The 13,953-nt window shown below is 49.7% G+C and overlaps 1 long non-coding RNA gene across 2 annotated transcripts in view; it reads left to right on the top strand.

Moving 5' to 3' along the window:
* Positions 1 to 1,804: 1,804 nt before the first annotated feature.
* The window catches only part of LOC138920732 (uncharacterized), a 66,365-nt gene continuing 54,216 nt past the window's right edge, over positions 1,805 to 13,953 (top strand). For both annotated transcript variants that reach the window (XR_011432436.1, XR_011432437.1), the window contains exons 1-2: positions 1,805 to 1,990; positions 13,840 to 13,935. This is a non-coding gene — a long non-coding RNA (uncharacterized lncRNA). The remainder of the gene's footprint in view (positions 1,991 to 13,839; positions 13,936 to 13,953) is intronic.

The raw sequence follows: 13,953 nt of genomic DNA on the forward strand, positions 1-13,953 counted from the left end.
TGTCCAGTCAGAGTCCTGGCTTCCCCCAGACCTACCTTGTTCACTCCCACCCTGCTTTTGCTCATCCTTTGACCTTGAAAATCTTACTTTGTGCATCATCGTTCTACTCTGTGCCCACAACTTGAGGAGATAAAGGGAACCGTCTTCAGAAAGTTTGCACTTACGAACCTCTCCACACCCCGAACATTCCTTCTAACACGGTAAAAAGCTGTCTTCTGAACATGAGAAGAACTTCGCAGGTAATTTTAAAAGAATGAAGGAATCTGATAAATTTTTACACTGTTTCTAATTCTTGATCACCAGCAGGAGTTAACGATCATTACGTGGTTTCCCTGACCCCAGCCCCTCCCTGCATGGAGTAACGTCTCCTCCTGGAGCTCCCCTCGCCCTTCTCTCGCCTCTTGAGCGCGGAGCGCGACCCGCGTTCCGTCTTGTGCTCAGGTCCCTGTCAGCACTGCTCCTCCGAGACCGCGGCCCCGTGAGGGACGGCGCCCTTACTCTTCTTTGCAGCCCTCGAGCGCTCACACGACGCCCGGCGAGCTAAACGTGCACAACACCCGTTTCTGCAGGAAGGACGGAATTAACCAGCAGGGTCTGTGGCGATGTTACTGCAGCCGCCCCTTCCTTGTAAACCTGTCGAAAGGCCTAGAAGTAAAACACCGAAAACGTCCCGAGAACGCGATCTGTGAAACACACGTGACGCCAAAGCTCAGGGGCCCGGGCTGCACAGAGGGCCGTCCGCTCTTCTGTGCTCCTTCCACAAGACAGAGGACAGCGGTTCCGAGAAATCAGGGCTCACGTCAGGATCCCACACGTGGGGCTTAGCAGCCTCTCCTTCGTCAGCGGCGCTCAGCGAAACGGTTAGGAACTTGGGGTCTGAAGTCAGAAGACAGCTTTCGACCTCACCTCCCCCAGGCTAGCTATGTGATCTTGGGCAAGTTGTTGAACCTCTCTGTGCCTCATTTTCCCCATCGGCAAAACGGAGAAACTCACAGATGAGTCCCCCAAAGGGTGGGGTGAAAATTAATGACAACACACTGAGAGCGTTTGGAGGGGCAGCCGGCGCTGCGTTTACAAGGGACGGCAATGTGCGGCACTCCTCTTCCCTCATACTCCCCACTGGCAAGTTCCACGACGTCCAGGTTAAGGAAGGCGTCCTCGCCTCCGTCCTCCACGGCACCTAGCACGGGGCGGACCAAACACGAACGCTCCAACAGCGACGGCGCGGACCGTGTTCGCGGCACGGCGACGGGACGCACCAGCAAACGAAGCCACGTCAAACCGGGAGCGCAATTCCCGCACAGAAAGGGCTCTGGGCGCGTGGCGGCCCCGCAGCGCCTCCCCCGCGCGGGTCGCCGGCCGCTCTGCCGCCTCTCCCGTCCCGCCCTCCGCAGAGGCCGCAGCGCGGCGCCTGGCCCCGGCTGCTCGACGGCCGAGGGCAGCGGCCGAGCACAGGGCTCCCGTCCAGGGCCGCCTCGCCGCGGGAGCCGCGAGGCCACAGCTGCAAGGAGCAGCGCCGGCCGCGCCGGGCCAGCCCAGGCCTCTGCGAGGCGCGTCCGCACAGCCCGCGGGGGGCAGCGCGAAGGGCAGCGCCCGGACGCCCGCTCGGGGGCCGGGGCCGGCGCGGGCAGCGGGCTCGGGCAGAGGCAGAGCCGGCCGCGGCCCCGCGGGGCTCAGGCCCCCTCCCCGGGCACGCCGAACCCCACGCGTCGCCCGCCGCCCGCCGGGCCCCTCAGCGCCTCACTCCCGCGCGGTCGCGCCTGCGGCGCCAGGGCCCCGCCTCAAAGCGCCACAGGGCGGGCGCGGGCGCATGCGCGGAGCTGCGCGGCGGGGCGGGACGGTGGGCGCGCGCCGCCTCAGCCCGCGGCTCCGCCCGCGCCACCGCCTCCCTCAGCCCAGCGTGCCGGCTCCGGAGCGGACCCGAGAAGCGCGGGGCCCGCGGGGTAGAGGCCGCCAGCCCCGGAGCGCGTCCCGCAGCCTGACGGGCCCGGTAAGCGGGGGCGGGGCGGCGGGCACCCCGGGGGCCGGCCTGCGGGCATTGGACAGCGCTCCGGGGGCTCTCAGGCGTGGGGTGGCGCCGTCCCTGGGGGTCGGTGTGCGAGCGGAGGGACCCCGAGGGTGACCGCCTCTGCCCCGGAGAGTCCCGGAGGCGGGAGCGGCCGGCCCCGGCAGACCCCGTGTGAGCGGACACTCTCGGGGCGCCCGCTCCCCGCGCTGGCGGAGGCCGAGCGGGCAGCGCCCGGTCCCTGGAGAGGCCGTCGGAGCCCCTCCGGGAAGCGGCGCGTCTCGGGGCGGGCTGGGTGGACAGCCGCTCGGGAGCAGAGGGCAGCCGCGGGCGCCTGCGTGGGGGAGACCGTGCCCTGGGGCCGCCGGGAGGGAAGCTCTGCCCGGAGGAGAGGACCCTGCCCTGGGGTCCGGCCGGGAGTAGCTTCCCAGCGCCCGGAGGACTTGCTTGGCCTTGACCTCTCTCGGGGCTCAGCGCGCCCTGACCGCGTCCCTCCAGCGTGGTCGAGAGGCGGCGGCCCTGTGGGCTGCTGCCCTTGTGCGTCGCCCCCTCTGTTGGGATGCTGATCCTCCGTGGTGGCCCGTTGGCCCCAAGCTGGGTTTCAGCGGAGGCAGGAGCTGGCGTGAGAGCCCAGCGCACAGGGGAGGCCCATGAGGCCTCTGAGGGAGGGAAGGAGGCTGAGCCCGGGCCTGACCTTCCGGAGGACGGCTGCGAGAGCAGGCGGAGTAGTGACGGGCAGGTCCTGTCGGGAAAGTCCTCGGGAGCAGGGAAGGGTAGGTAGGGTGACTGCGCGCGGTGGGCCGGGTCCCGTGCCGGGGTGTGGAATATCTCATGCCATCCTCACAGCAGCCTCAGGACTTTATCCCCTTTTGAACATCAGGCTTGAGACTCTGAGAGGTTTAGCAGCCTGGAGCCATGAAATCTGTGTTTGGAAATTTTGGGGGGGAAAAGTGTCAAGGAGAGGCAGAAGCAAGAGTGTACGTTTGTTAATAAGTCGCACTGAGATCCCAAGCACAGGGCTTTGCAATAGTATGTGCTCAGGAAATGTGGTGATTAAATAGGCGGATGAGGACAGTTTAGGGACGAAACTGCTGCAGGAACTGGTTTCCACTGAATCCCCCGATTTCGGAGTGTGGCTTCCTCCACTGGCAGCCCCCCTGTGACGATGCCTCCGGGTGGCTCTGGACTTAACTGGGCCTCGGAGAGGCCTCTGGGTGTTCTCTCTGACAGGACGTGCTCTGGAGAACTAAAGGGACCCTTGAGAGGATGGGGTGTTCTGAGACAGAATCCGTGAGAAAGAGGAACGAGACAGGGTCACTGAGGAAGCATGACCCACAGTGTCTTTGTGGCCGTCTGACTATGTGCACCACAAACACTGGTCCACAGACACCACCCAGGACGCTTTTGCCCAGCAGTGCTTCTGAACGAGGAGGAGGAGAGCGGGAAAGGTGCAGAGCCAAGGAAGGCTTATTGGGAGTCCGTTGTCTGGGGAGCGCAGAGGTCTGCGCCTGACACAGTGATGCACCCTCATCTCGTCCCCTCGGCTGTGGTAACCCTTCATTCCACCCCATTCCCACGGGTGCGAATTGGGGCCCAAGGATAGACTCTGGTTTCTTGTCCAAAAATGGAGTGGTGAGAGAGCTAAGCGATGGAATTCCACAGAGCCATTCTGGGAGAGCTTCCATGTTCCCCTGCCTCCCTTCCACACTGCCAAACCCAGTGACATCCTCCGTTAGTAGAAGTGGCTTCCTTGGGCTCCTGGGCTTACATGGAAGAGAGATCAGGCTGGTGAGAAAACATAAGAACCTGCTTTACCAATTGCTAGCTCTTCTTTTTAACTCCATGGCGGCCTGAAGCATGTGTGTGGCACCTCATGCACAGCTCAGTGGAGTAAATTCCGAGGTGTAAATGGGTTAAGCACCTCCCCATTACAGAGCTGTCCCCTTTCAGTTCCAACCCCTCTCATCAGCCTAACACACTAACCTAAACAGGGATATATTTTTTTTTAAAGAAAATCAGAAGGAGCAAGGCTGCAAATATGATCTTTGCTCCAATTCAGAGATTTGTCATTGGGATTTTATTCCTAAACTGGTCTTTTCACTGAGGGCTCTTGGTGTCACACCCACTGATAACCCTGGAAAAATTGCTGGATGGCTCCAGGTGCTCCCCAAATATTAGACCTTGGATATCGCCTCCTTGATGTCCAGCATTGGGTAAACATTAAGATTACAAAAATCCTAAGAATATTAACTCTCCCCTAATCACAATATAAGTGCAAATCAAATCACTCAGGATGGATGTGAAGGATGTCACCAGGTGGCCTTAATCTCCTCAAAACAACAACAACACTCCCTCCAAAGGAAGATAAAAGGGCAGAGATGGCTCACCCAGTTTCACTAGAGTATACAAAAATGTGTGTGGGTTTTTCAGCCTTTAATCTTCCACATCTTCTCTGACCACGTTCTTAGGGTTTTCTTCCTCCTGCTTTTGCCATGTTTTTGACAGTGGTTCTTTTTCCTGGAGCATGAATGGTAGGACCTTCCCTGGCCCATTTCCCACACTCCCTGTATTTTTTTCCAGTACACCTGTTCCTAAGAGGATCATATTTATACAAATAGTTTCCTTTCTCTTTAGCTACAGAATCTATTATCTTCCAGCCCCCCATGCTCTTTTCCAGCAGAGCTCTTGGTTTCTGCTATCTTCATTTCCCAAAGTGACTTACTCTTTTCTCATAGGGATATCGTTATCCACTCCACCTCTCAATCTTAATGACCAACTTCTGACACAACTTGCTTACCAGCTTTGGACCAAGAAACCAAGACATCAGTGTACGGCTGGAGACGTGGTTATTTTTTCCATTATAACATCGCCCTCAATCCTTCCTCCCTTTTCAGCAGTCGCCTCAGGGACCCACATACGTTTACTAAGTGCTGCCTACTTGCCAGGTGCTATGCTAGGTAAATATAAGGGCCCTTGCCCTTGAGGAGTTCACATAGAATCAGTCTGCATTTCTCTAATCATTTACTATAAAGAGTTGGAAAAGAAAGGGGAAAATTACAGCTTTACAGAGTATCTACAGGGATCAGTGTAGAGTGTGCCTCTTCCCAGGCATCACTGAAACGCAACTGCTGTCCTGTGCTGCTTCGGGCAGCCACATTCTCAGTCCACCTGCCGTTGCCCTGCCAAAATTGCTTTTGCCCATATGCTTCGAGTGAACTGGCCACACTCCTGGCTTCCTATGATAGGGATGACAGTACCTTGTATTTGGATATCACGTGACAGTGTAGAAAGTCCTTTTACATAGGTGATCTCTATTTAGTTTTGAGAAATGTTTCATCTTACTGGGGTCTTCTCACTAAAACAACAGCGTGTAGGTTGGCTTGGCACTCTCACCGCCACAGCCCGGATTAGTTTCCAGTCAGGGAACCACACCCCTTGTCTGTAGGTTGTCATACTTGGGAGGCTGTGTGTTATTGTGATGCTGAAAGCTATGCCGCTGGGATTTCTGATGCCAGCAGGTTCACTCACTGTGGGCAGGTTTCAGCAGAGCTTCCAGACTAAGACAGACTAGGAAGAAGGACTGGGTCAGCCGCCTCCAAAAAACTTGGCCATGAAAACCCTGTGAATGGCAGCAGAGCATTGTCTGATGTAGCGGAAGGTGAGAGGATGGTGCACAAATCCAGGCAGGGTTCCGCTCTGCTGTCCACAGGGTTGCTAGGAGTCAGAATCCTCTGGAGGGCACTAAACAGAATCAGGTTTACGGGTCTCCTGGGGGAAAGCCCCGGGGATTCACTACAGTCACCACCTCCCAGCTCTTAGGCTGTGGAGGGGCGTTTCCTGTTGGTCCAAAGGCCAAGCAGTGTACTTGCTGGTTAGCCCTGGGACTTCTCAGGGCTGTCCTGCTACCTGGCCTCAGAAAATCCAATTCTCTGGGGGTGTTTTCCCCTTGAAATCCAAATACATATTCCCTTCTAAGCAAATATTTTTAGCATCCATCTCACACTGATTCCTTGGGCGGATTCTTACGTGAAAACAGGTTTCCCTGCCTGTTTCTACCCAGCACCCGGCTGGCTTCATACTCCCTAAGCCACAATGGATCCCCAGAAGGCTCCGTGCCTTGGCATGTGCTTTTACCTCTGCTTGGATGCCTTTGTTTTTTTCTTATTCACTGGAGTAACTCCCACTCATATTTCAAAATTTAGCTCAAGCAACACCTTTTTTTTCTTTTCAGGAAGATTAGCCCTGAGCTAACATCCGTGCCCGTCTTCCTCCGTTTTATATGTGGCACACCTGCTGCAGCATGGCTTGACAAGTGGTGTGTAGGTCTGCGCCGGGGATCCGAACCGGCAAACCCTGAGCTGCCAAAATGGAGTGCGTGAACTTAACCCATTCGCTACCGGGCCGGCCCCAACACCTTTTTTTTAATCCTATACTTATGCCCCCTACACAAACACGTACTCACACTGCATTCTCACAGGCTGAGTGAGGTTCCGTTTGTTCATTCTACCAGCAGTTATTCAGTGCCTGATTTGTGCCTTTACACAGTAGCCCGCATTCAGCAAATATTTGTAGAATCAACAAACAAGTCAAGTTGAGATGGTGACAGTGTAATAGCTGCATCAAATGGGACTGAATCGGTGCTTCCAGGGCCCAGAGCAGAGAACAGGGGCGCCCCTCCATCTTGCTGAAAAGCTCTGCTTGCTCAGTGCGATCACACCCGCTGATCACTGGTGGTGTGATGTTCCTTAACCATCGCTCTGCTTCTGTGGGAAGTCGGCACTGTAGCTTTTCATGAAGATTCATCCCAGGGCTTCTGAGGCTAAAGATCAGACCATAGATTTGTCCTCATGTAGATTTGAACTTCGTGAGCTTCCAGTAAATGTTAAACAATAGCAGCACCTTCCTCACGCCTCAATCTCTTGAGCTGACTCCGGGAAGATGGTTTTCCTCAGTCTTTAGTAGCCCTTCTGCTCCTTAGAAACCCCAGAAGAGCTCTGTGCAGTTGGGGTGACTATGTCTTTCTGGGCTGACAGAAGCCGGTGCTGCTGTGCTGGATAAATGGGAGAATGGAGGAAGACGGGGAGGTACCAGGTAGACCCCTTCAGGGTCTGTAGACATAAAAGCGAAAAGGAGTCTGTAGGCTACGGCCAGACAGCAGAACTGACGGGGAACAGGCTCCACGAGCACTGCGGTGTGGAACTGGAGTCCTGAAGGACACCCAGGCCCTGGAGAACAGCTACACCATTTCCGGCTTGAATTTCTCAAAGACCAGCAGAGGGTAAGGAGTCTCTTTTTGAGGGTTTTTGTTTCAAGTCTCGAGATGGATGTTGATGGGCGCAGTGAGCTTAGGGTCTATGCTGTGCATTCTGCATTTTTTACACCCTGGTTCTGCTGGTTTTCCATACCCTTGTGGCCGGTCACCTTCCTTAGGTATGTGGCTTTCCCTGAGGCTCTCAGACAGTCTTTCAGGCAGGTGCCTCGTGGAGCCAGTTGTCAACCACCTTGAAATTTTTCACCCTTATGTGCAGATGCTGCTTGTCCTCAATTTCTCCAGCCCAAACCCAGGAGGGAGGAGACATTTTCAAGCTTCCTACACATGCCCTTGGGGCAGCTGTCCTCCTGTGGGCCAGGCCACAGTGCCCCAGGACATACAAAAATGCAGGGGACGTTGACTTTGGTAATGTTAGTCTCTCTTTTCTTATGATTGTGGTTGTGGAAACTGGCTAAATTCCAGAATTCTGTAGCTCTCCCCTGTGGTCACAGAAATCACTCCTAACTGCTGTGTGCTTACCTGTTCTCACCCCTGTTGACCCTGAATTAACAGTCAGGGTCCACCTCGGGGAAGCAGAGTAGATGTGATGAGATGAGCTGGTGACCGTGTAGTGTCTAGAAATGAGTTCTGAAGATTTGGTCCGATCAGTCTCTGGCCAACTTTGAGGAAGAAAAAAGAGTATGGACACCACGGTCTCAAATAAACCTTTTATGTTGCCCAGTCACTCTGCAACGTTCCTTCAACAAAGGTTTATAGAACACATGCTCTGTGGGAGGCAGTGGGAACCATCTAGATTTTTCTCCCTCTTGATCTCAGTGAAATACTGGGATTCCTTTTTCTACCTGCCCAACCCACTCTCTGGTTGTTTTCCTCTGTCCCCCAACTCGGAGGTTTTCTTTGCCTTGTTCCTGCCTAGGGAAGCCCTCATAACCTCCAAGCAGTCACTTTCAGTTGCTTTGGAGCCTTTTAGAAACAGCTGCCATTCGCACATCAAGAATCAGATGAAAGCAAGTAAATGTACTTTACCTTTAGCATGCCGAATGAGGAGACTCCTGCCTATTAGGAGGGGTGCCCCGTGCTCGTCGCAGCTGTGAATCTTTATAGAGAGCTTGGGAAGAGGTTCCCTAGCTGCCTTCCCACTTCCTTATTTCTCCAGCAACTGCTGCTGTGGAGCAACCCCCCTCCTCCTACTCCCACAGCTTTGCCCTTATAATAATCGCTCTGCGTTGTGAGCATGTTCTCTGCAGAGGATGGGTGTGTCTTGCACACACACATTCCAAGCTGCCCACATATGTCGTTCTGCCTGACAAACACATCTAGACAGGCTTCTCTTACCCGAAGAAAGATTCAGGTTGTCAGCTTTTCATTTCCTCCAGATCATATAGTCACACGGCCCTATTCTACATTCTTGTCCCTCTGTTATTCATCACCACCTGCTCCTGCCCTCTGAGGTTTTTTTCCAAGTTTTCCCTAGATGCCGCAAATTCTCTGACAGTCACATCATTCTTGGGACAATGTCTTTTTATCCCTCCTTCATCCTTGTTAGGGAGGGAGAAAACCCCAATTCCACCCACCAGCCAAAGAAGTAGTCATTAGGTATCATTTGTGGGATCTTTGCATCTTGATTTCCTTTTAACTCACTCTTCTTCCTGGGAATTCTCCCAGCACAGGAGAGGCCAGGTTTTTCTCACCAGGCACTTGTTTTTACCCATCGCTAATCACTACCACCTGTTTCTCTAGAAATTAGAGCTGGTTTTGTTACTTTCTCATACATCCCAGGTGCACAATCTGGATATTTCAGCACACTTGCTTTTAATCAAGCTGTCTTTTGTATCCAGGTTTGATCCTCTCCATTAAGGGTTTTAGCCTCCCTCTCGAAGCCTAATTCTGTTGTGTCCTCACAGTTTATCTCAAAATCAAAGCCATGTTGATTCAAAATGACTTGGGGTCTTCTTCGGATTTTGATAGTTTCTTTTTAATGGTTCTTTTCTACATTTTTCTGCCCGTATGGGCATAAAGTGCTCTAGAAAATTGAACCATCTCAAGTAAAAGGATAAGCAATACTCTAAGATCCTGCGGTCAGGACTAGAAAGTGGTTTTTTGTTTGTTTGTGTTTCTTTGTTTTGCTGGTGGATGGCATCTTCAGTCTTCACTGAACTTCATTTAAGGATAAACTCCCAAAACCATTGCAGTGACACGACTAACAACTGAGATAGCTTAACAGTGATTCTTGTTATCCTTGCAGAGACTAATGGTTGTGGCAGGACTACAGTGTGTTTTGGGATGCCTGTGGTTACTTTGCTAATACACTATTAATGAGTCAGTTCCCTTGCAGAGTAACCCTCCTAATTGGCTGGCCTTTGTTCAGGACTCTTACTACATTATCTGAACAAGCCAGTAAGAACCAAATGCATACCGCTGATTTTCCTTCAATGAATCTTTCTTGAAAAAGTGAATTTTGTGTGGTTATTCCAGGTCTCCAAATAAGTGTTCTTCAACTTTTTTTTCCCATCTCATGCCTTCTTGCTGGTAAACGAAAATGTCTTAGGCTTGCTCCCTAAAACTTCTAATACAGGTTGTGGGAGGGGGGTGCCCCAACTGTTTGGAGAACTAGCACCTTCTGTATATCTCTAGGAACCACAAGGATACTGTCAAACTGTGCTATTTTGTAGTCTATGTTACCAAAAAAAAAAGGTGATGGTTTATAATATTTGCTTTCCAAATATAAGTATATATTATAATTGATGTGCTTTTCTAGTTCACTATTTCTCTTCTCCTCTTGGAGTTCTGATACATACCTCCAGCTGCCCCAGGATCCGCCTGATGAGAATCATTGCACTGATCTTTGTGTTCCTATTGGACTGAAACAGTTTTTTTCTCTTTTTATTTTTATAGCATGAATATATCACAAGTTATTCAATAATTCTCCTATTGAGGTTATTTCCACCTTTTATCACTGTAAAAGAATGCTCCACTAAATATTTTCTTACATATGCCTGCAGGTCAAAGAGGATCAGCCTCTCGTATAGAGAAAGGTATATTAGTAGCTGTCCATCTCTGCTAGACCTTCCAACCACACAGACTCTAAGAGAAGCTTGAGAATTCTGTTCTTGCATCACTCCAGTCAAGGGGAAAGCTTACCTTATACCCCACAATGCTGTCCTTGTCCTTTAGAGGTAACCATCTTAAAAGACGAAATGCAGTTCTCTAAGCAAAAATGTAAAATGATCCTAAGCCTGTGTTTTTCAAATTGCAGGTCCAGACCCACTAGGAAGTCCTGAAATCATTTGAGAGTGTCACTGTCAGGATTGTTCTAATGAAATAGGAGAGAGAGGATAGGAAATACCAGGGAGCATCACTTGTAGTAAAAGTAGAATTCTTTCCCAAAACATTGAGTTTAGTTATAGATCTATGAACAAATGTTTATAGCTCTGTGTACAGGGTCACATTGTAAACTCTATTTCTTACTATGGGTCACAGTCAAAAACTTTGAAAAACGTACCATGGAAGGTTTCTGAGGAAAACGCTGTGGCCTTGGAAATAGTAATTGATCGTGAGGAAGGTGGGCAGTGAAGCATTGTGTGTCGGGTTTGCGTTCTCCCTCTTGGTGTGCCTGTTCCTCTCACTGCTAAGTTGTGGACTTGTTTTCCCACCTAACAGAGCTGGTGCTCTGGAGGCATGTGGGCAGCCTCTGGGGACTACAGGCCCAGCCTCTTCAAGAACTCCCGGGTCCACAGCCTCAGCAAAAGCTCTAGGGGTGTCCTCTCTACCCCGAGCCCCACCCCGACCCAGGCTGCATACCCTCATTAGGTCACATGGACTTTTAAAAGAATATGAAAAGAGCATTCTAAATGAGCATTCTGAATGCTTAGACTACATACTCCAGGCACACTCATTAACACATAGGGAACTGACACCCAAAGCGGCAAAGCAACGTGTTCCAGGTCACAGCAGATCCAGAACTAAAGCAAGTCACCAGGTTGCCAACCCTAGGATGTTTAATTATGTAACTAATGTGCAATGTAAAAAAGTTAGAAAATAAAGGTCAACAAAAAGATGGAAAAAATATATATGCATTCTTTCTTACAAAAATTAGGTCATAACATGAGCATTTTTGTGATGCTTTTTTCATTAATATGTTCATATATTTTGAATATCTTTCCATATTGATATATAGGCTTCTACCTAAATATTTTTCATATTGTTTGGTCTTCCGCTGTACCATAATTTAACCAATATTTGCAATCAGGGATAAAAAGGACTTTTTAATCACAGCTTATTATTAATTATCCACTGAGGTATGAATACCTTAAGTGATTTCCTGCATTTGATCAATAAACCTTTCCTCAATAAATCTCCTTCGCCACCGCTCTTTAAAAGACAATTACTTATTCAAAATAAATATTCCTTAGTTGTATACTTTAATTTTACAAATGAGGAGAGGGAATCTTTCTTATCAGTCAGTTTTTAAATTAAAAAATATGGATTGGGTTTCTTTGGCAACAACCAATGGCAGGGCAAGCACCCAGGCAGTGTAGGAATTTGCACCACTGTAGTGCATACAGGAGTTGTTTCTGGAAAGAAGATGTGGCTATCATCAGATATTATTGTGTATTAAGGCTTTATTATAAAAAATCAAAAAGACTTCTCCACAGTTAATTGGGAAATGTTTGTTAAGTGCCTGTTCTCTTCCAGACACAGTGCTAGGCAGTGGAGACAGGCATTGTGCAGGGTAAAAACGATCTCGTAGAGGAAACTGACATTGATCAGATAATCATCCTATTGAATATGTAATAACGAAGGTAAGTGTGCTAAGCAGAAGAACGTGATGGTGTGAGGGCTTTGAGTTGGACTGGGACGTCAGCAGTGACTTCCCCGAGGACCCAGTCCTTGAGCTGAGCTCTGACAGATGAATAGGCACTAATCCGGTGGGAAGGAATGTTCAGAGGTCCCCCAAATAGTGGGAGCAGGGCACACAAAGACTGAAAGAAGGCCAGAGTGGTTGGAATAGAGCAGAAAGGAGGGAGCCCAGGCCAACAGGGCGTGACAGGCTGCGGTAAACAGGCTGATGAGGAGGGCTTTATCCTGAAAGCTTAGAAAGCCTTTGAAAAGTTTTAAGCAGGGGAAAACATAACACCTGAACATCCCAGAGACATCTTTAATTCAACATGTGCAAAATCCAATCTCACTGTCTCTCTTTCTTATTTCCCAATTTCTGTAAATGGCATTACTATTCTTCTAGTTAGTCGACTTAAAACTGCCCTCTTGATAAGTCAGAGAAAGACTGAATGAAATACTGTATGATTTCACTTATGTGTGGAATCTAAAAACATCAAACTGATAGAAACAGAGTTAGTATGATGGTTCCCAGGGGCTTAGGGGTGGGGAAAGTGGGGAGATGTTGGTCAGAGGGTACGAACGTTCAGTTATAAGATGAATACATTCTGGGGATCTAAGGTATAGCATGGTGACCATAGTTAACAATACTGTACCATATACTTGAAAGTTGCTATGACAACAGGGCTTTAATGTTCTCACCATAACAACAACAAAATGGTAATTAGGTGAGGGATGTGCTAACTAACCTTATTGTGTAAGCATTTCATAATATATACGTGTATCAAATCTTCACATTGTACACCATAAACTTATACAATGTTAGATGTCAGTTATAAAGCTGGGAAATAAATACAGTCATGTGTCACTTAACAACTGGGATACGTTCTGAGAAATGCATCCTTAGGCAATTTTGTCATTGTGCGAACATCATAGAATGTACTTACGCAAACGCAGGCAGTATAGTCTACTACACACCTAGGCTATGTGGTACTAATCATATGGGACCACTGTCATATCTATGGTCCATCCTTAACTGAAACGTTGTTTTGCCATTTGTATTTCTATGGAAATTTTGAAATTAGATAGTGGCTACCAGATATCTGCTGAGATACTTTATTATGATTGGGTGAATCTATAGATCAGTTGGGGAAGAAGTGACATCGTAACAATACATAGCAAAACAGCAAACACCAACAAAGCAAAGGAAGAAATGAGAAACTGGGAATAAATATTTGCAATTCCTATTACAAAGGGGGCTCACATCCCCAATATATAAAGAGCTCCTAGAAATGGATAAGAAAAAAACCCAGAAAAATTGGCAAAAGACGTGAACCTACAGTTCACAGAAAAAGAAATATAAATAGCCTTAAATATATGAAAACATGTTCAGGCTCAGTCATAATATGACAAAATTGTGAAATTTAAAAGTTTGACAATACATTCTAAAGCTGGGGGAGAAGTAAGAGTGAGTCCCTCCTTTCCAGACTTTTCAGGCCCACCATGTCCAGTGCCCTCTTTACCTGCCTGATTGCACTGGGGGTCCCCAAGGGGCTCCAGAGGACTTGGGGCACTCAGAGGTGGAGGTGGAGAGGATGGCAAAGAACTCACTTCCTGAGCAGAGCCATTGGTCCAGGGCACATGCGTGCACAGCAAGGTGAGGCTCAGCTAGAGCAGGCGGGGCTCCAGCTCCCCACCTCACAGCTCATTCTCTTCCCCTCCCCAGGAATGCTGAGTCCTCAGGAACTTCTCACTATACACCATCCTCTGCTCTGCAGAGCACCTCCATGCACCGTCTGAAGACATGGGGATAATTTTCCAGGTGGGTAGGCCTCTTTCT

Source organism: Equus caballus, chromosome 25, assembly GCF_041296265.1.
Source record: "Equus caballus isolate H_3958 breed thoroughbred chromosome 25, TB-T2T, whole genome shotgun sequence".
Taxonomy (NCBI): domain Eukaryota; kingdom Metazoa; phylum Chordata; class Mammalia; order Perissodactyla; family Equidae; genus Equus; species Equus caballus.